Genomic DNA, 22,988 nt, shown 5'->3' with positions numbered 1-22,988 from the left:
AGTCCAGCAGGCAGTCCTCTTGGTCAGGGTCCTTTAAGGACAACTTCAGTTTCCATCTGAAGTGAACATTTGGCTAATAGATCACTTGCTGCATCCTTGTTCCACCAAACTCCGCTCCTGTGCTACCCATTCTTCTTGCTGTGCCTTTGTGGGCCAGGGGCATAGCGAGGGTTGTGGGCACCCAGGGGCAGTCTCTAAGTTGCTCTTCCCCTCTCCACCATTCGATCTTCCAGGGGTAATCTCTAAGTTGCCCTCCCCCCCATTTCAAGATGAATAGACGTTGATAGTGGTGATGCTGGTAGAAACGCCTTACCCCCCTCTTGTCCGGCTGCCTGATTCAGATGCCTTTCATATTTGTGTTGCCTTGAAATGTTGTTCCTCACCTTGTCTGGTGCTCGCCTGGACTTAAGCCTGGGGGCAAATGTCCCCTTCTGTCCCCCCACCTCGCTACACCTCCGTTAGGGGCTTCTCCAGATAGCCTATAATTTTGAGACTTCTACCTCCACAAACGTCAGAAGTCATGTGTCAGGTACTCCCAGGAACAGTTGCTGCTCTCCTCCCAGACACTGGGATAGCACCACAGTGCTCAGTTGTTCCAGGAGGTAAAATGTCTCTTCCATGCTATTGAAGCAACCTTTACTTGGCTTGAAGTGTTTAGTAGGGAATCATGAGGAGGGGAAGGAAAATAACACAGCACTCTCTACACTACAAAATTCCTTCACTTCAAAAATCTTCTTAATCTCCTGTCTTTTCTAATTGTCTGGAGATGATGATGGTGGTGGCTCATTGAAGAACATTCTGGCTACCTATTGGTAAGTCCTACATGGATGTGTGTATTGGACACCTTTTATGTTCCATCTGCATTCTCTCAGTGCACTTTTTTCTCTGGCCATTACTTGAGCAAACTGGCTACATAAAAGTTGAACCCAGATAGCACCTCTCCTACAGGACTGCAAGACTTTCCACTCTGGTAAGCCACCTCTGAGTGAGACTCCTGAAGGAACCCTCTCAGTCAGTCAAGTGGGAGTGCAAACCTGGAAGTATGAGGGAGTTAAACCCCAGGGGCAATGCTTGATCAGTGCAGAGCAGGAGCCAGCGGGTAAATTCTCTCCTCTTCCAGCCCTTGGGCAAATAAGACTCAAGTATCGTGGTGCAGTGGTTAAGAGCTCGGCTGCTAACAAAAAGGTTGGCAGTTTGAATCTACCAGCCGCTCCTTGGAAACTCTATGGGGCAGTCCTGCTCTGTCCTATAGGGTTGCTATGAGTTGAAATTGACTCCATGGGAATGGGTTTTTTTTTTTTTTTTTTTTAATTCTACAGAGCTACAGAGCTCCTCAGAGCATCACCAGGACAGTAGCATTGAGCCCCAGTTGTCCATGGTGAGCTCCATAATTCACACTTGGCCTGGTCTTCCGTTACCTGTTTCACTATCCCAGTCCCCTGCTGCTGCTGTTTCTAAGGACCATTTCCCAAAATACCCTTTTCTGCATGCAAGTCCTTGTCCCAGGCTCTGCTTTTTGGGGAACCCAAGGTAAAACAACATGTCTTTTCTTCAGAACATGTGCATACTTGTCAGCTGCTGTCCTCTGGTTTGGAGACTCTGCAGAAGCTCTGAGACAAAAGGAAGAGTCTCATCTAACATCCTTTTACACACCGGGATTGTCCATGGGGAGTCTACAGGCACAGACTGACGGCCACAGTAGAACTCCACAGTGGTTAAAGCCTGGACAGTCTTCTTGTTGATGTGAGTCAGTGTTCTTGTCCTGGTTTTTGAATGGGGGTTGCAAGGTATACAGATGTTGATGAGGGCTCTCCAAAAGCAGGAGATAAATTGGAGCCTGTAGTCTGAGATGACTTTCCATCTGTGTACATCAGCTGTGGTTCTTCAGTTACAAGCAAAGACCGAACTTCAATAAGAAAAAGATATATTGGAAGGAGTAGCGGATGCGGTGCTGTGCCGCGCAGACCCTTCTGTACGACTGAGGCACTCCTTTCCTCAGCTGCCAGAGTGCTGGCTATTTGAGAAGTACCCTGGGCTGAAGACAGCCACCTTCTCCGAGGTTACCCCCTTCCTTGGTGGCAGCCTGCACCCAATGCCTGGTCATTGAAGAGGTACGAAGGCCTGATCACTACTTCAAGGCGGGATGTGTCTGAAGGGCCGTCCCAGCTCCAGATCCCCACGGGATTGGCTGAGACCTGTGTGTAAGGCACAACTGCATTTCAGTCAAATTCTCTCTATGTTCACCCTGCTCCCTTCTCTCCTTCACAGCGTTTTTGCTGAGAGTGTTGTTGTTAGGTGCTGTGGAGTCGGTTCTGAGTCTTAGCGACTCTGTAAGACGGAGAACTGCCCCATGGGGTTTCCAAGGAGTGGCTGGTGGTTTCAAACCGCCGACCTTTCGGTTAGCAGCCGAGCATTTAACCACTGCACCAGCAGGGCTCCTTAGATGGAGGGTGGGTCAGAATGTCAGCTTTGTTACCAGTGGGTTGGAGAATGTAGCCTGGATGTGCAGCCACAGCGGGCTTTATAATACCTGCCTCCCGAGTGAGACACACTGATCCACCAGCCCATCACAGCACACCTGGCCAAACAAATGCAGGCCTTCTTGTCAGGGCAGGAGCTCAGTACATGGCAGAGGGTACCTTTTTTATGGGGAGTCGGATCCAAAAGAAAAACACCAGAAGGGGCTGAATGCAACGTGATCAGTTCCTTCTGCAAAACTCACCTGTCAGAGTGGAAAGGAATAAGGGGAGGACAGAAGAGAGCCAGGAGTGTTCGTCTGGCTAAAATCCTCTCACAGGAGCATGTGAGGCCAGGGAAATAGAAGTTCATGGCTACTATTTCACACATATTTACATATATTATCATAATAAGTTTCTACAATAACTCTACAGATAACACTATCTCCATTTTACAGAAGAGGAAACTGAGGCTAAGGCTTTATGCCAAGTAAGTGATGGCTCAGGATTTGAATCAAATGTCTTCTGGTATTTTAAAATATATTTTTATTTAAACTTGGAGATAATTGAGACTGAGACATTAAATGAAAATGTTGATGTTATATTATTAGAATGTAAAAGAAGCAAAGTTTAAATTTCAGATTAATTACAAAATGTGTACTCTTTCTGCCCTAATGATAATAAACCAAACCCTTTGCCATTGAGTTGATTCTTGCTCACGGTGACCCCATGTGAGTCAGAGTAGAACTGTGCTCCATAATGATTTTTTCAGAAGTAGGTCACCAGGCTATTCTTCCAAAGCACCTCTGGGTAGACTCAGCCTTCCAGTTAACAGCCGAGCACATTAGCCAATGGGTCATATTTATTAAATGCTTACTTGGGCCAAGCATTTTTGATTAATTTTTTTGTGTGTATATCACAGACACAAAAAATATGTATGTATATAGTGGTAAAATACGTATTAGATAAAATTGACTTTTAATAATTTTAAAGTGCAGACTTCATTGGCATTATGAGTATTCACAATGTTGTACAACCATCACCACTTTCTAATTCCAGAACATTTTCATCACCCCAAATGGAAACCCTGTACCCATGAAGCTAGTCACTCTCCCTCCCCCCTCCCCCAGCCCTTGACAACCGCTAATCTACTTTCTATGGATTTGCCTAGTTTGGACGTTTCCTGTAAATGGAATCATATAATGCGTGGCCTTTTGTGTATGGTTTCTTTCACTTAGCATGTTTTCAAGGCTCATCCATGTTCTTCTGGTTTTAAAGCCCATGTTCCTGTCACTGCTGTGTACCTCGCTCCTCCTTCGGACTGCTGTGGAAGGGGTACTCATGGCTCTCTTCTTGAACCCCCACAGTGAGTTCTCCTGGGCCCTGGGACCACCAGCTCAGTTTTGTCCTGGTTGCTTGAGTCCCCTCAAGTGCCGAGTGTATAAAGGCTTCAGTGGGTACCCGGCAGTTTTGAAGAAGTGGTCACTGGGCCTAGGACAAGAAGGCTGGGAGGGCTGTGTCCTATGCCAGGCTTCCCCTACTGTGGAGCTGGGCTGTTGTTCTCCCCTGCAGGACTTATGCCTGCTTGCCAGGCCAAGCTGTCCTCTCAAGACCAAAGATGCTGCCATCAAGGTCTCAGGGATCCTCCTTCCAGAGAGTCCTGGGCCAGGGTGAGGGCAGCTGCTTTAGCTCAGCCCCCTCCCATTGGTCTGCATCGGGTTCCCAGCCAGGGACTGCGCCAGCAGGGGTTTCTGTATCAGTTTGGGAATGCTTTTTAGGTTTAATTCTCTCTGGTCACAATGCCCAAGACTCAACCAGTCCCCAACTGGCTGCTCATTCTCCTCCAGGACACTGACCCCTTCCTCTAAAACTGTGTTTCCTCTTGATTTCCTCGCCTTTCTCTAGTTCCTCTGAGTGCCTTGGTTCCATTTCCTGCTTTTCAGTCTCTGCCCACCGTCCAACCATGGCACATCCCCATTCTGTCTCTCTCTCTGTCCTTCTTCTTTCCTCTCTCTCTTCCTTCCCTCCTTCCCTCTACCTCTCTCTTCCTTGGCCACCTCCCCCCCCACCTTAAACCCCGGGGGATAGTCTTATCAGCACAGGCTTATCACATGATTATCAGATCCGCCCAATGTATGTTACCTACTGGATGGCAGCACAATAGGAATGCTCTGCTAGGGGCCATGGGGCCGTAATGGATTCCTGAACATTATGGAAAATCACCTGACTTGCCCAGGACAACTGCTGCGGCGGGGGAGTGGTCGGGGTGGGTATCAGCCCACCCAGAGTGGGAGAGAATGTGACGGAAGAAGAAGGGGAAAGGCTCCTGTTGGGTAATAACCCAGCGGCACCTGAATCCAAAGTCAACCACATCTCCAAGAGACTGAAGAAAGACTCCAGAACCAGCCATCATGACATGGTTTATATGGGAAGCTTACTTACAGGACAGTGGCCCAGGGCAGCAGCTAGAACAGCTTAGCGCTCCGCAGCCGCCTAGCAAGGGACACAATCTTATATACCATTGCAGCTGGGACCAAGGCTCATTGTTTTTCTCCAAAGTCCTTGGGCAGTCAGTATTCCTGGGGACTTCACGTCCAGGTCCAGGTGTTTTCCTTCCTGTTGCTAAGGCATTTCTTGGCCTTGGCCCCTGGCCCAGTCATGCCACTCCCAGCATTGTACCTTAGCCTGAGTCCATCCCGAATTCATCCCCAGCATGCTTCGGGAAAGAGCAAAGCTGATTTCTTCAGGAGGGGATGCATATAGCTAAATAGCATTACCCTACAGCTCCATACTTTATTTTACTCTCTGGACAGTTTTGCCCAGAATTAGTCCTGCCTGTATTATTTTCACCGGTAAAGGCATTTATTTCTACCCTCTAATCCATCAGTCTTTTATTAAAGCTTAGATAAGTTTTTTTTTTTTTTTTAATCCCAGCTACTTCAGCCACCAGAAGGGAAATTTCAGAGAATGAGATGATCAGATTTCCAAGTTTATTGAGAAACATATGGATAACTGCACGTCTGCTCATGCTATTAAAAACATAAAAAAGCGCAGCTCGGCCAGCCATTTAATAATGTGGCTGTTGTCTGGCCATGCGGATAGTGGACAGAGGAGGTGATCTCACCGTGAGTAGTGTCGGCTTTCATGGGAATGAACACTGCAGCACACTGCAGTCCAGGCAGTACCGTGTCAGCTGCAGACCAAGCCTCACTGCTTCGTAGGAGTGGTTCACGGTGTAGCCAGCGACCCTGTGGACTAAGTGCCAAGTCTTTGAAAGTACAGTAGAATTCACACTCACCCACTCCCATGCCAGCCACACCCTGGGGCTCACCTTTTGGATTAGGGACAGGCTTTCAAAGACATTTAATCCTCACCCACAGCCTCTTGAGGTAGGTATTGTTACCTTCATTTTACAGATGAAGAAGTTGATGACCACCGGAGGGAAGGAAATGAATGTAAAACCACAGAGTGGAGTGGCAGAGCTAGAATGATAACTCAGGTTTCCCAGTTCCTGGTCCTGTGTGCTTTCTGCTATAGCTGGCTACCCCATTACCAGGAGATGTTAGAGAAATCGTATTTTGGCCTGTGGGGTAAGTGTGTGAGAACTGGTGCTGCTATAACAGAAATACCGCAAGTGGGCCAGTGGCTTTAACAAACAAATTTATTTTCTCACACTTTAGGAGGCTAGAAGTCAGAATGCAGGGCACCAGTTATAGGGGAAGGCTCTCTCTCTGTCAGCTCTGGAGAAAGGTCCTTGTCTCTTTTCAGCTTCTGTTCTTCGGTTCCATGGTGATCTTCATGTGGCATGGCATCTATCTTCCTTATCTGTGCGTCATTGTTTCTGTGCCTATCCTTTTCTATCTCAAAAGCGATTGATTTAAGACACACCCTACAGTGATACAGCCTCATTAATATAGCAAAGAAAACTCTATTCCCAAATGGGATTACATCCACAGGTATAAACCAAAACCAAACCCATTGCCCTCCAGTTGATTCTGACTCACAGTGACCCTAAAGGACAGAGAAGAACTGCCCCACAGGGTTTCCACAGCTGTAAATCTTTACAGAAGCAGACTGCCACATCTTTCTCCTGCAGAGTGGCTAGTGGGTTCGAACTGCCAGCCTTTCAGTTAGCAGCCGAGCACATAAGCACTGCGCCACCAGAGGTCCCTTCCACAGGTATAGAGGTTGGGATTTATAACACATATTTTTTGGGAACACAATTGAATCCTTAACAGGTGGGATAGGGGATTTAGGTAAAGGCGGTAAACACAGGATTATTAGTGTAGTATCTAAGGTTAGGTTATATGGGTTCAACCCCTGGCTTTCCCATTTATTAGCTAAGTGACCTTGTGTATGGTACTTACCTTCTCTGTGCCTCTTTGTAAAATGGGAGTGATAATGTCTACCTCATAGGTTTGTGATAAAGGTTAGCGATAAATGGATAAAGCATTTAGTACAATGCCTGGCACACAGTACGTTAGATAAAAGGTATAGCCTTGGACCCACTTTTAGAACCAGAAAACATCTGCAAAAGTGCCTCTCACTGTGCTTGACGTGTAGGAATGATCACAAATTCTCAATCCCTGTCTGCCTCTTTCCTTTGGCCATGGAGTCCCTTCAGGTACTTGGGGCATCTGTTGTGTGCCCTGCTGTGGATTAGGATGTCTGTAGGCACTGAGTTAGAAGAGCTGTTTCTCAGAATTGGCTCCTGACTGCACAGTGCATTACCTGTGGCCCTGCCACAGCTCACAGTGTAACTTTGGACTGACCTCATCCTAGTTTTGGCTGGGCCTCAGTTTCCTCAGCTGTAATTTAAGAGGATAAGGACAGAGCTGTGTTTGAGGAAGAGTGATTTGTGAACATCATTATCAGAGTCATCTCAATAGATTGTTGAAAACGCTGATTCGTGGGCCCTGTGCCAAATTGACCAAAGCAGAATCTCTAATGGTGGGGCTCTAGAACTTACATTTGTAAAATGCATTCTCCCCCACTCCACATACCTGGGCGTAACTCTGAGGGATTCTGATATAGTTGACCATTAATTAATTAAATAATAAAATCAATTTAAAAAATAAAAATTAATTTAATTTTTAACTTGGGTTTGTTTTAAGATACTTCTGTTTATTTTTGGTTTTTAGCAGTTCTATTATGATGTGCCTAAATGTGATTTTCTTTGTATTTATTTAGTTTGGGGTTCACAACACTTCTTGGATCTGTGGCTTGATAAGTTTTGTTAGTTTTGGAGAATTCTTAGCCATTATCTCTGTAAAAATTACTTCTGCCTTATTTGCTCCCTCCTTTCCAGGATTCCAATTGCATGTCTGTTGGACCTATCCACCATGTCCCATTATGTCTTGTACACTCCCCACCCCCAGCCCCAGTATGTTTTATCCATTTTTTTCTCTCCATTCTCTCAGTCTGTATTGACCTATCTTTGAATTTGCTAATCCTTTCTTTAAAAAAAAAACAAAACCGTGCCTAATTTGCTATTAAACCCGCCTATTTTTTTTGAGTTCTTAGTTAATTATATTTTTTAGTTCTAGGGTTTTTATTTGATTTTTTAAAATAGATTTTAATTCTTTGCTGAAGTTCTCCATCTTTAATTTTCTTGGACATGTTAATCACAGTTATTTTGAAAGTTTCTGTCTAATCACTCCAATATCAGCATCTCCTTGGACCTCTTTTTATTATCTATTTTTTCTTTTAACTTTTGGCCTTTCTCATCTCTTAGTATGCTTTGTAATTTGTTTATCAGATATTAGATATGATGTATGAAAATTTTAGATGTACTTGGAAGCTCTGGTTGCTACCATCTTCCTCCTGGGAGAATTTAGTTTTGCTTTTGGAAGTTAGGGTAAGGATTAAAACCCATGCCGTCAAGTCTGTTTTGACTCATCTTTGTTATCTAGTCTGCGACTGAGTAGATTTGAAGCTTGGTTTTACTATTTGTAAAGATTTGTCTTACTTCTGGTCAGTTCTTACTCCTAGGCTTCCGGAGTCCCATCTGAAAGCTTGGGGTGCTTACCAGACCTCTCCTTGGTGAGCCCTGAATTCCTATTTTTGTTCCCCCATCTTGGCGAGTCTTAAGCTGTGCTTAGCCTCAAAACCCCCTGGCTGCTGTTTTCCACTTTCTAGGGCTTATTTTTTTTTTTAGGGCTTTGAGTTGGTGGTTCAGATTTGAGCCCCTGCTGAGAATTTGCATTTCTGACAAGTTCCCAGGCAGTGCTAATGCTGCGGGTTAGGGGCCAATTCTGAGACCCACTAGTAGAGCATGGCTCTCTAAATTTATTATACTTAAGAATCAGCTGGAGATCTTGTTAAAATGTAGACTCTGATTCAGTATATCTGGGATGGAAATACAAGTTCTCAGCAGGGGTTTGAACCAGAAGGAACCTGTTTGAAGCCCTGCTACTTTCTTTTTCCTTCTCTTGACTTCTTCACTGATCAGTTTCTACAAAGCACAGCTTCTTAGCTTTTAGGTTTCTCTTAAGAATCAGCAAATGCTTGCAGGCTAAAAAGGTGCCAAGTATCAGGCTTACCTCTTTGTGTTCCTTCCCCCTTAAATTCCTGGTACCTTAAGACCCCACCACATCTTGTAGCTCTCTGATGCTTTCAAATTCTATTTGTTTTCAAAAGAATTACTTTGTTCAGTGTTTTTATTTATTCTTGGTAGAAGAGCTGATAGTTTGCCATAGATGGAAATGGAGCTCCTTAGTTTTTTTTGTTTGTTTTTTTAATCTCTTCAGGTAACTTTAATGTGAGAAGCACCGGACAAAATCAGTTCTTTGCCAGCCCATAAGAATCACCCAAGGACCTTGTTCAAAATATGCTGATTCTCTAGTCTCACCAAAGACCTACTGAATCATAATCTCCAGGGGGGAAAGACTAGAAATTAGTGCTTTTAACAAGTGCGTTTTCATCAGGCTCATTTGGGAGACATGGCCAAGTAGCTCTCCGAGGGCCTTTCTAGCCCTGGTTGCCTAAGCTTACGCCTTTTGCCCTAATAACCCCACCCATCCAATGAATCCTGCGTATGTTGATGGTGCAGAGCCCGATTTTCTGCTATGCAGAGGGGGCAGTGTGCTGCCTTTTCTTACTACCTCCAAACTTGTTCTGCATTCTGCAACTGCATGAGCAGTGACTTCCTTTGCTGAATTATTTCCAATTTCTTCCATAGACATTTTAATCAGAGATGAAAAATGATTGGTCTTTTGCCAGCAGTTCAGTGTAAGAGGAGGTTTTTTGCCTCTTAAAGGTGCATTAATTTGAAACGGCTTTAATGTAGAAAGCAGAGGGATGCCTTCAGAAGGAGACCTGGACTCTGGGGATCAGGGATGAGCCCAGGGTACATGGATAGCCTAGGAATTGAAGTAGTCACTCGCCACCTCTTCTTCCCCCACTAAGTAAGTTCCCTTTGCCTGCTTGAGTGTTTATCTGCTTTACACTCTCCAAATTAGATTTGATCCCAACTATTAGTTCTCTTTTTTTTTTTAGTTCTAGGCCTGGAGGGCTGCTGTGCACCTCATTCTTTCTGACCCTTGCTGGCTCCTCTCCCATCTCCCTGTGGATTCTCTACGATCCTGTTGAGTGCCTTGATAAGACTTTCCTGCACCAGCTTCCTCCACGTCTCCCTCCCCCTACCTCCTTTATCTTCCCCTTCTCTCCTCCTTCCCTTCCCTAAACTGCTTCTCCTCCATGCACCCTCCTTACACCCCTCTCTCCCGTCTCCCTTTCCCAATATCAGAACAGATGCTGTAGAATCATCTCGCAAAGCCCCTCTACCACTTCCTGCCACCGCTGTCTTCCACACCATCTCCTAGCAGATGGGGAACTCAGACACAGGTGAAATGGTCAGACTCCTTTTCTCTGAGCCATTGAGCAAGTCCAGTCTCCCTAGTTCTCTTTGGCTGGGGATGTCTCTGATTGCTCCTAATTTATGGGATGCCCAGTAAGTGCTAGAAACAATAATACACTGAGTGGGAAAACAGGCAAAGGACATGAAAAGGTAATTTCATAAACAAAGAAACATAAAAGCCATAAACATGTGATAAACTCATTTAATGTATCATCAAAGAAATGCAAATTAAAACTATGTGAGTGGTAAAAATGGGAACAATAATGTCAACTTTGGCTATGGTGGAGCCCTGGTAGCAGTGGTTAAGCATTCAGCTGCTAACCAAATGGTCGGCAGTTCTAATCCACCAAGTGGCTCCTTGGGAACCCTATGGGGCAGTTCTACTCTGTCCTTTAGGGTTGCTATGAGTCAGAATGGACTTAAGGCAATGGGTTTGTTTCTGTTGTTGCTGGTTTGGCTGTGGTGCTTGGAAACGGATACCCTCACATACTGCTGTGAGAGTAGAAGGTTTTCAGTCCTTTTTCAGAGCAATGTGGTAAAATATAACAAAAATCTTATAATTTTCCATAACTTTTGACTCTGCAATTGCACTTCCAGGAGTTTATCCCAGTGTAAGATTTATGTACAAGGACACTCAGCCTGGGGCTGTTTTAATAGTGATAATTGGTGCTGTCTGATGAAACATAACCATGTAACAATGGGACATTGGTATTTTATACCAATTGTACACTATGTGGCCATTAAAAATAATACTGTTGACAGTTATTTAAAGACAAAGAATGTTCAAGCTCTAATGTAAAAAAGGAAACACACAAAAAAACAAGTTACAAAGCAGTATGTCACAATAATTCCATTTTATGGGGGAAAAGCATAGGAAAAAGAATCAATGGAAGAATATATGCCAACATATTAACATGGCTAGCTCTGCTGCATCATAGACAAAAATCTAAGAAACATGATTATTAAAATATTAAATCAATAAATCAGTAGTATGCTTGTCAGAAGACAGGCCAGCCTCTGGTCCTGAATTTGCCTCTTTTGCTCTGCGAAGCCTTGGGCAGGGTTCAGCTGAACCAAGGAGAGACTTGAATTTTTTTTTTTAATGGCTGGGGACAGGCATGGCAGGCATTACTGGAGATCCCAGAAACAAAGATTTGACACGTGCAGACCAGTGTGCAAGTTCTGAGTCTGCATTTATGCAAAACTGGCAGCAGCAGAGAGTGTATAGTAGACCTGTCAATCTGGACATCACCTGGATAAATGAACTCACTTAAGAAAAAATCGAGCAGTTTATTCCCTGCTCACTAACAGGTCAAAGCCTAATCTTTAAAACTGATGTCCTGATCTCAAGGCCCCTCAGGTGGTAATATTAGCCTCACTGATGTTGGTAGATCTTCTCCATAAATGCTTTTCCGCTCACAAAAAAACCTAGCTTTCCTGCCCATGGGACTATTTTTGATTTAGAGTGTTTCCTGAACTGAACTCCCCAATTTATGGAAGAGGCTCAATATGAAAGTGCAGATTGATTCTTAAGTCACCATCTTTTTAATTACTGCACGTACCCAATTTTATTATCCAATTATGGGTAAGATTAAAGTTCATCAAACTCCGTGTTTTATGTGAAATTCTTTCATTTCCAAAAGATCAGTGGAACATTAAAGCACAAATGAAACAGTCGGCTGCAGATGATACAGGCTGATTTATCCTTGATCTTCCATAAACAGCAAAACTGGTTCTGATATTTCCCTAGCATAATAGGTCTATATATACAGTGTACTGTATATCTTTTCATTTCAGCCTTGAAAAAAATACAATATATCCCCTGTGGGAGTCATGATTTCACTGAATTTTTTTTTTATAGTGCTTAAGGCTCCACAGTGCCCAACCAGTTTGTTACAGCAGATGGATGAGAGCCCACTGCTGCGAAATTGCTTTTGGATATTTGCACAGCGACCTTTTCCCACTCTATCCTAAATGCATTAACTCTTTCTACACAAGATGGAAAGTTGCTATGCTGAACTGCTGTCTTAGTTATCTAGTGCTGCTGTAACAGAAGTACCACAAATGGGTGGCTTAAAAAACAAATTTATTTTCTCATAGTTTAGGAGGCTAGAAGTCTGAATTCAGGGTGCTGGCTGTAGGGGAAGGCTTTCTATCTCTGTCAGCTCTGGGAAAAGTCCTTGTCTCTTTGAACTTCTGTTCCTAGGCAATCTTCATGTGGCTTGTCATCTCTCTTCTGCCTCTACTCTGCTGACTTGTTTAATCTCTTTTATATGTCAAAGGAGATTGACTCAAAATACACCCTACACTAATTCTGCCTCATTAACATAACAAAGACAACCCATTCCTAAATGGAATTATAACCACAGGCATAGAGGTTAGGATTTATGACACATGTTTTTGGGGGATACAATTCGATCTATAACAACTGCTCCCCTGCAAGGTCCAGTTGAAACATCACACTCTTTCTATGAAACCTTTCCTGGTGCATTCTTCATCATCGAAAACAATTTCTCTTTCCCCTGAAGTTCCCTTGCAAAAGAGGAAAGTGGAGGAACTAAGACACCTACTGGGTGACATTTCCCAAGGTCATGAAGCTGGTAGGAGGGGGTGCCAGGAGTATAATTCAGGGCTGGCTGTCTCCAAAGCCTTCCTGCTTCCAAGCCCCTGGAGCACATGGTTTATGCCTCTATTGTGGCCTTGATCCCCCTTTTCCTTTTAATTGAGCAATTTGAGCACATTTTTCTTCAGCCATAATGTGAGCTCCAGGTATAGTTTTATGTCCACTGCCCTCCCCATTACCACTTCAATTTATATTTAGTAGATATTCGGTGTCTCAGTCAGGGTTCAATCAGAGGAGCAGAACCACTAGGAGATTACATACACACACACACATACACACACACACATACATACACACATATATATTTGGACTTGTTACAGGATTTGTTGTAGGAATTTGACTTTTTGCATCTGATGCTGGAGCTTGAAGTCCACAGGGCAGGTAGTTGGAAGGAAAGACGAATGTAACATGGAGAATAAGAACAAGTAGGAACCCACAAACATGAGCTGGAGACCATGAGGACAAACTGGAACCCATATCAGTCCTTTTGCCTTTGACCTCGATGGTGTGGATATTCTGCAGAAACGAGGGCCCTTTATCATGGAGCTAAACACACACACCTGGCCCAGAAGTTGGAGAAGTTGAAGAAGGGTCCAGGGAAGGTGGTGCAGTTGTAGGCCCAGCTATTGCATCATATCAATGGGTGAGTCAGCAGATCAGTGACAATGTGTGTGAACTACAAGATGGCTGCCACTTCCCTTACTGGTCTCCAGATCTCCCATAGTAATCTTTTCTGTAGCCTGCCCTAATCGGAAACATAGGAAAAGGAATCCTAGGAAATGCATTTCAGTCTAACCAAGTTATCACATTAGAAAGCCGGTATAGTTCACCTCTTGTTAACTTAGCACCCACACATCTCCATAAGCCATATTTAATCTCCAAATAAAGACAAAAAGAAAATCATACTTCTGCCTATCATGATGCAACTATCCCACACACAACTGAAAAGGCACTAACCCTTTCCTCGGAAGAGGGGTAATAATGTTACTGCAAATCGCGTGTTTGAGCCGCCTGCCGCAAAGCCAATACTGAGACAGGAGGAGGTAAGCAGTAAGAGGGCTTTATTGAATACCAGTATTCAAGAGACAGATGAGGTTAAATTCTCCCAAATTCTGTCTACCCTAAAGCATTGATGGGAGGGTTTTATATGGGGAAGATCAGGGTTACCTAATGTTTTGAGCACGTAGTCCACAGATGGTCTTATACATCACAAAACAACTACAAAAAACTCTTTATTAAACTAAAGATATGCATGTCAGGCATCCGGACTCTAATCAGTATATTTGTAACAGGCTGAAAAACTCACATAAGAATCTCTGGGCAAGTGAAACTGTTTTGCCAAGTCCACTGTGGCTGAGATAGGGAGCAAGAAAGAAAATTGCAGATTAAAAATGCCAGGCAGCCTTCCCGTCGGTTTGCAGGCTGAAGGCCATTTCTCAAGAGGACAAAAAAAAGAAGAGAGACCAAGGCCACAGGAACTGAGATCGCTCCGCACCTCTTTGGAAGAGACCGGTGCAGCTGGTGCAGTAAAAAAATGTTTAGAGATTACTTAGAGTGTCATTACGGCGTTAGTCGTGTCAGGCTCTCAATCACCTATTTTGAATAGGGGAAAACATGTTGTAAAGTATTAGGGTGTTTGTTAAGAGTGGAACAGGCTGCTCAGCCATATCTTGAACAAAACCTGCACCATTTTCTAAAGACTAGAGATTAATCACAGTTTATACAGTTATACTAAAACAAACAAGAAAATATATTCTCTCTATTTTAATATTAAAACACTGGAGAAAAACTATTTTCTCTACTTCAATGTTCACTCTTAGTTGATTCACACTCCCCCTTTGATATATGTAATTTAAATACAGAGATATAAGATTAACTACTATTATGGATTACATGCGAATGTGAAGAAAATGAAAATCCTCACAACTGGGCCCATAAATAGCATCATGATAAACAGTAAAGAAATTGAAGTTTTTAAGGATTTCATTCTACTTGGATCAACAATCAATACCCATGAAAGCAACAGTCAAGCAATCAAATGACATTCTGCATTGGTCAAATCTATGGCAAAAGACCTCTTTAACATCTTAAAAGGCAAAAATGTCACTTTGATGACTAAGTGCACCTGGCCCAACCCATGGTCTTTTCAATTGCCTCATACTCATGGGAAAGTTGGGCAATGAAAAAGGAAGACTGAAGAAGAGTTGACACATATGAATTGGGCTGTTGGCAAAGAATATTGAATATGTCATGGACTGCCAAAAGAACAAACCAATCAGTCTTGGAGGAAGTATAGCCGGAAGTGAGGATGGCAAGACTTTGTCCACTTTACTTAGGACATGTCATTAGGTGGGACCAATTGCTGTAGAAAGACATTATGCTTGATAAAGTAGAGGGTCAGCAAAAAAAGAGGGAGACCCTCAATGAGATGGATTGACACAGTGGCTGCAAAAAAGGGCTCAAACATAGCAACAATTGTGAGGATGGCACAGGACTGGGCAACATTTCGTTCTGTTACACATAAGGTCACTATGAGTCAGAGCTGCACCGGACAACAACAACACAATTAACACATCTTACGTGGATGATAAGAGGCTAAGAGAAGGGAAAAAACATATACAAACATATTTATATCAAAATAAGAAAGAAATACTGATAAATATTACAGTCAGCACTTCTGCAAATGGTCACATGGTTGTACATGGTATTTATAACTACCTTCGTCCACTACCCATTCAATATCCCCTTCATCTTCAGCAAGCACCCCAGGTGGTGGATCTAGACCAGGGATCAGGAAACTTTTTCTGTAAAGGGTCATATTGTAAACATTTAGACATTGTGGGTCATACAGTCTCTGTCTCAACTACTCAACTCTGCCAGTGTAGCACAAAAACAGCCACAGACAATATGTAAACAAATGAATGTTGCTGTATTACAATAAAACTTTATTTGCAAACATGGGTGGAGAGCTGTATTAGCTCTCTCTGTATTAGTTGTATTATGGGCTGTAGTTTGCTTATCACTAGTATAGGTCATTAGCAGTCCTGCCTGAATTGGGTTGTAGTTTTCCGCTGACTTTAATCACGGGACATGGGAGTAATAACAGGCATCTCAGAGGATCTCTTTCTTTCCTTTTTTTAATTTTTATTGTGCTTTAAATGAAAGTTTACAAATCAAGTCAGTCTCTCATACACAAATTTATATACTTCTAATTTCTCTCCCCCTAATAAGACAGCCCGCTCCTTCCCTCCACTCTCTCTTTTCATGTCTATTCCGCCAGCTTCTAACCCCCCTCTTCCCTCTCATCTCCTCTCCAGATAGGAGATGCCAACATAGTCTCAAGTGTCTATTTGATCCAAGAAGCTCATTCTTCACCAGCATCTTTTTCTATCCCATTGTCCGGTCCAATCCCTGTCTGAAGAGTTGGCTTTGGGAATGGTTCCTGTCCTGGGCTAACAGAAAGCCTGGGGGCCATGACCACCGAGGTCCTTCTAGTCTCAGTCAGACCATTTAGTCTGGTCTTTTTATGAGAATTTGGGGTCTGCATCCCACTGCTCTCCAGCTCCCTCAGGGGTTCTCTGTTGTGTTCCCTGTCATGGTAGTCATCGGTTGTAGCTGGGCACCATCTAGTTCTTCTGGTCTCAGGATGATGTAGTCTCTGGTTTATGTGGCCCTTCCTGACTCCTGGGCTCATAATTAAATTACCTTGTGTCTTTGGTGTTCTTCATTCTCCTTTGCTCCAGGTGGGTTGAGACCAATTTATGCATCTTAGATGGCCGCTTGCTAACGTTTAAGGCCCCAGATGCCACGCACCAAAGTGGGATGCAAAATGTTTTCTTAATAGATTTTATTATGCCAATTGACTCAGATGTCCCAGGGGATCTCTTTCATTGCAGATATGTTCCTTCTTACCTCCATTGTGTGGTAGCAATCCATTTTACCCTTGATATTCAGGATCAATCACCTCAGCAGAACAGTAATTCTTTTTTTTGTCTATTGATTCTTTGTCTATTTCAAGAGGAATCCGAAGTGGCAAGGCAGTAGCTGCAACTTCCAGGTCAGTGGAATCATTGTTGTGTTCCCTGGTGGAAGCATTCTTCCCTTTGGAACTAAAGTGGTTGGATGGGACGCTAATTGTGCTAATGGATCACTAGGGGTAATAGTGAGATGAGCCATGTTCTCCTTGGGTGGGAGCTGCTGGCCCCTGGCTGAACAAAGAGAATTTAGTGGTGCATATATTTTTATTCAGTCAGCAAGCATTTATTGAGCATGCACTGTGTGCCAGGCACTAGGTGGGATGAAACGAACAAGATCATGGCTCCCCTTTTGAAGCGCTCAGTTTAGAGGGAGAGACACACATTAAATAAGGCAACAGATAGTATAGTAATTAAAAATGGATGTTGTGATAGAGAATAATGGGGGGGGTTACTTTAATTACAGGATCAGAGAAAGCTTCTCCGAGGAGGTGACTATCCAGATGAGACCTGAAGGATAAGAAAGATGGACTCAAGCTAAGACCAGTGGGAAGAGCATCCCAGGCAGAAGGAGCAATATGAGTAAAGCCTCTGATTTATTCTGGAGTATAGTGAGCCATGCAGAGTAAGGCATGGAAGTTGGAGAGGTGGGCTGGATTATGCAAGGACATAGGACTACAATGCTGGAAACTATGCCACCAGTATTTCAAATACCAGCAGGGTCACCCATTGTGGACAGGTTTCCGCAGAGTTTACAGACTAAGACAGGCTCGAAAGACAGCCTGGTGACCTACTTCCAAAAATTAGCCAACGAAAACCCTGTGGATCACGACAGAGTATTGTCCGATATAGTGCTGGAAGATGAGCCCCCTACATTGGAAGGCACTCAAAAAACACAGTGGCCACAACAACGGACTCAAGCATACCAAGGGTTGTGAAGATAGTGCAGGACTGGGCACCATTTAATTCTGTTGTACATGGGATTGCCATGAGTCAGAGCTGACTTGATGGCAGCTAACAACAGCAGCAACAACAGGGCCAAATGAGTTTTAATTTTATTCTAGGTGTGCAGCCATGGAAAGGTATTAAGCAAGGAGGTGGCATGATCTGGTGACTGGTGGAGAATGGATGGTAGGAGACAGGAGAGGATGTGGGGAGATCACATAGGAGAGCCTTGCAATCCTTCCAATAAAACATGGGGGTGACTTGAACAAAGATGGTGGCAGTGAAAAGAGGTGGATAGATACTCAAGACATATTTTGGGGGTAACATCAACAGGGCTTGGTGATGGTTTGGTTGTGGGGGAAGGTGGAAAGGGAGAAATCAAGGATGACTTGGAAGTTTTGGGAAAGTGCTTCTCCACCTTTATGGACACAGAGAAGATTGGCAGAAGAAAGATAGGATGAAATGAAACTTTAAATTTTGGGTGTAAGTTTGAGATTCTTATGAGACATCCTAGGGGAGATGTCAGGCAGACAGTTGTATATCAGAGGCTGGAGTTCAGAAGAGACGTAGTGTTTATGATTCATTAGCACAAAGGTGACTGCCAGAAGAGCAGTCTATCTTGGAAGAAGTACAGCAAAAGTGCTCCTTGGAAGCAAGGATGGTGAAGCTTCGTCTCACGTACTTTGGACACGTTTTCAGGAGGGACCAGTCCCTGGAGAAGGATATCATGCCTGTAAAGTAGAGGGTCAGCGCGAAAGAGGAAGACCCTCGACAAGATGGCCTGACATAGTGGCTGCAACAATGGAGCTCAAACATAGCAATGATTGTGAGAATGGTGCAGGACCGGGCAGTGTTTCATTGTGTCATACATAGATAGGGTGGCTATGAGTGAGAACTGACTCAACGGCACCTAACAACAACATGGTAATTCTTTAACTTTTTGAGGAACTGCCACACTATTTTCCACAATGGCTGCATCGTTTTACAATCCCACCAGCAATGCAGGAGGGTTTCAATTTCTCCACATCCTTGCCAACCCTTGTTATTTTCCATTTTTCTGATAATGGTCATCATAGTTGGGGTGAACTACTATCTCATTTTGGTTTTGATTAGCATCTCCCTAATGACTAGTATCCTTTAGCGTCTTTATGAGTCTGAATTGACTCAACAGCAACAGGTTTTTTTTTTTTTTAATGACTAGTGATGTTGAGCATCTTTTCATATGCTTATTGGCCATTTTAGAAGCTCCTGCTTTGAGAAGGATAGAGTGGTCACCTGTGTTGGAAGTGCTGTGAGGTCCACTGAGTTCAGGTGGCTTGAGTCACCCAGAAAGTTGGCTGGTGTAGAAAGGATCTGGGAAAACTGGGGATCTAGCAAGTGTTCTGTGGGGCCTTGAACCATAATGAGGCTATGCTCTCAGAAACCATATTATTTGATTCTACCTTCCCAACCTACAGGCCAGTGGTGCCCTCAGAAGCACGCATTGCCCTTTCCTGTGTTGTCAGTGGAGGACAGGCTTTCTAAGAGACTCTGTCTCAGAATGCTGAAGCTTTCTCTCCGAATGGAGAGTCAGCAAAATTGTGGGGTCCAATAGAGGGAAGCTCATGCAGGTTGGGTTGATTTGGTTGGCTCTAAGAGTGTCCTGATATCTAGAAAGGTACATCATTTAGGGCTTGCATTGACTGGATGTAACTGAAAATCCATCTAACAACAGCTTAAGCACACAGGGGTTAGATTTTCAATTGTAATAAGAACCCTAAAGAAGGCTATACAAGACTGGGTACATATGCTTAAGGGAGAAGCCTAGAACTAGGGCTTCTTCTGGCTCTCTGCTTTGTCATTCTTAACAAATAACCTTTATCCCCATGGTTGCAAGATAGCTGCTTCTCCTCCAGCCATCACTTCCACATTCCAAGCAGGGAGAAGGTAGAAAGGCAAATGGCACAAGGATATGCCAGCTGAGTCAGTTTTGTTTTCCCAGAGGTCCCACACAGAAGACTTTGGTTTATATTTCAGCGGCCAGAATAGGTTTGCTGGGTCCCCTCTGTTGTTATTAGGTGCTGTCAAGTAGATTTTTACTTATAGTGACCCATGTGACAGAGTAAAACTGCCCCCTAGCGTTTTCTAGGCTGTAATTTTAATGAAAGCAGATTGCTAGGTCTTTCTCCCACAGAGCCTCTGGGTGGGTTCAAACCACCAACCTTATGGTTTGCAGCCAAGTGCTTAACTTTTGCCAGCAGGGCTCCTTTGGTAACCTCTGGCTGCAGTGAAATTTGAGAGATATTTTTAAAGGAACATACTACCTCCCTCAACAAAATTAGGCTTCTATTGCTAGAGTAGAATATTGGGAGAAGGGGGAATGGGTATTAGCTAAGCCATTAGCAATGTCTACTGCAGCTGGGAAGAAAAAGATGGTGGGATGGGGGTGGGGAGAAGAAGAGGTAGAGCGTGTAAAAGAGAGAGCAAGTCCACAGATTCCTCAGTAGTGCTCATTATAAAGCTGAAATGTCATGTCAGGAGTTTTTAAGTGGTGCGTGAACTATTTTCACCTCTTTCTAAATGGATCTTTCTTGACTCAGCAGATACCCAAATGTCTCCTGTTACTCTAATTTGTACTTTCATTTGAGTCTCCTACTTTACAAATGCCCAGTTCATGAGAGCGTAACATTTTCCTTTATTTATAAACAACTCTTTCTAGCTGTTTAGGAAAAAAAAAAAGGGGGGAGAGAAAGAGAGTGATAATTAAAAAATACATAATTACCCCGAGACTACATTAATTCTCCTTCAGTGTCCCAGCAGGGAACTCCATCTTGGAGAATTCATTAATGCCTGACCTGGAGAAGTGTAATGAAAAAAATGTCACGGGAGACCAACATTTTGAATTATTGATTAGAAGGGGTTTTCCTGGCTCTTTTGGCTTAATTACACACTCTGAAAGAGGCGAAGCAGAGAGGGGGAGATGGAAGCTGCAGAGATTTAAAGTGGCTGAGAGGTTGGCAACAGCTGTGTTGCATTACCAGTTTTATGAAGCTGTGCTGTGGAGCTCCTGGGCTGTGGCTCAGAAAAGGAGGAGGGGTTTGGGAGAGGAGCCCAAGGACTGAATGACTTGTTTTGGCAAGGAGAGCTGTATCCTGCAATGGGGAGCCCTGGTGGCACAGTGGTTAAGAGCTATGGCTGCTAACCAAAAGGTCGGTAGTTTGAATCCACCAGCTGCTCCCTGGAAACCCTGTGAGTCTGTCCTATAGGGTTGCTGTGAGTTGGAACCAAATCGAATCGACTTGACTCGATGGCAACGGGTTTTTATCCTGTAATGGGAGCCTTGGTGGTGCAGTGGTTAAGCACTCGGCTGCTAACTGAAGAGGTTGGCAGTTCCAACCTACCAGCAGCTCCGAGGGAGGAAAGACCTAGCAATCTGCTCCCGTAAAGATTAAAAACCACACAAAACCCATTGCTGTCAAGTCAATTCTGACTCATAACGACCGTATAAGACAGAGTAGAACTGCCAGCCTGGGAAACCCTATGGGGCAGTTCTACTCCATTGCATCGGGTCACTGTGAGCTGAAATCAACTCAATGGCACACGACAAGAACAATATCCTATAATAAGTGAACCACATCCAGCGAGCGGGGAAGGTGGGGGGTGGGATGAGGAGCCTCCATAATCTTCACACTCACTGTGAGAATCGTGGGATCTCAGCACAAGCTCCCAGGACACCATTTCCCTGAGGGCTTGCTGGACAAATAGTACAGAGGCTTCTTGGGACTAATGCCTGATTTCAGGGCAGGGGGATCAAGATTTTGGAACTGCGTCAGCCAAAGATTAGACAGGACCGTGAAGCAAACAATAATACCCATAGTTCAGCCATGTATACGAGACTAAATGGGCACACCAGTCCAGGGGCAAGGACGAGAAGACAGGAGGGGCAGGAAAGCTGGATGAGTGGAAATGGGGAACCTAAGGTCGAGAAGGGGAGAGTGCTGACATGTTGCAGGGTTGGCAACCAAGGTCACAAACGTGCGTATTAATTATTTAATGAGGAAGTAATTTGTTCTGTAAACATTCATCTGAAGCACAAAAAAAAAAAAGCACAAAGATTTTGGAACTACATGGGTAGATAAAGGCTGCCTTATGCTCTTGGGGGAAGCTTGGGTGGCGCAGTGGTTAAGAGCTCTGGTGGCACAGTGGTTAAAAGCTTTGCTGCTAACCAAAAGGTCTGCAGTTCAAATCTACCAGCTGCTCCTTGGAAATCCTAAGGGACAGTTCTGTTCCGTCCTATAGTGTCACTATGAGTTGGAATCAACTCAACAGTGAGGGTTTTTTTTTTTTTGGTTTATGCTCTTGGGGTAGGGGGAGCAGTGGCTGTTCAATGGTGGAATTCTCACCTTCCATGCAGGAGATCTGGGTTCTATTCCTGGCCCATACATCTCATACAGAGCTACCACTCGTCTGTCAGTGGAAGCTTGCATATTGCTGCAATGCTAAATAGGTTTCAACGGAGCTTCCAGACTAAGACAGACTGGGGTGAAAGGTCTGGTGGTCCTCTTCTGAAAATCAGCCAGTGAAAACCCTATGGATCACAACGATCTGTTCTGCGATGAATCATGAGTATGGCACAGGACTGGGCATTGTTTCACTCAGTTGTGGATGGGGTTGCCATGAGTGGGAGTCAACTTGAAGGTACCTAACAACAACAACATGCTCTTAGGAAAATGTCTAAATAATTCAGAGGCCATTTCGAGGGAAGCACAGTTGCTGGACCTGGCTTCCAGCTGGGGTGCCCTTTTGTGTGTAATTTCTGGGCCCCCGTTCTGACTGATGCTAAGCAGCTCTAGGAAGCTTGTCATAACTTCCTGTCAGGGTTGGCACTGCCCCCTGGGATCTGACCCCAGCCTGCTTCTTTCTGCTTTGCCCCCTGCATTCTGTGGCCTTCTCTGAGTCCTTCCAAGGTGCCAGCTCCTTCCCACCTAAGTACTGTTATACACGTCCCTTGCTGTCCTGGAATGCTCTTCTCCCCACCTCCTCACCCTAGGCCTGGTTGATGCCCCTCCTCGTCCATCAGAACTCGGCTCAGTCGTCACCCCCTCCAGGGGGTCTCCCTGATGCTCCCATTTTCTAGAAAATTTCTAGGCCTC

Source organism: Elephas maximus, chromosome 13, assembly GCF_024166365.1.
Source record: "Elephas maximus indicus isolate mEleMax1 chromosome 13, mEleMax1 primary haplotype, whole genome shotgun sequence".
NCBI classification, from domain to species: domain Eukaryota; kingdom Metazoa; phylum Chordata; class Mammalia; order Proboscidea; family Elephantidae; genus Elephas; species Elephas maximus.
Note: the sequence above shows the minus strand (reverse complement) of the source record.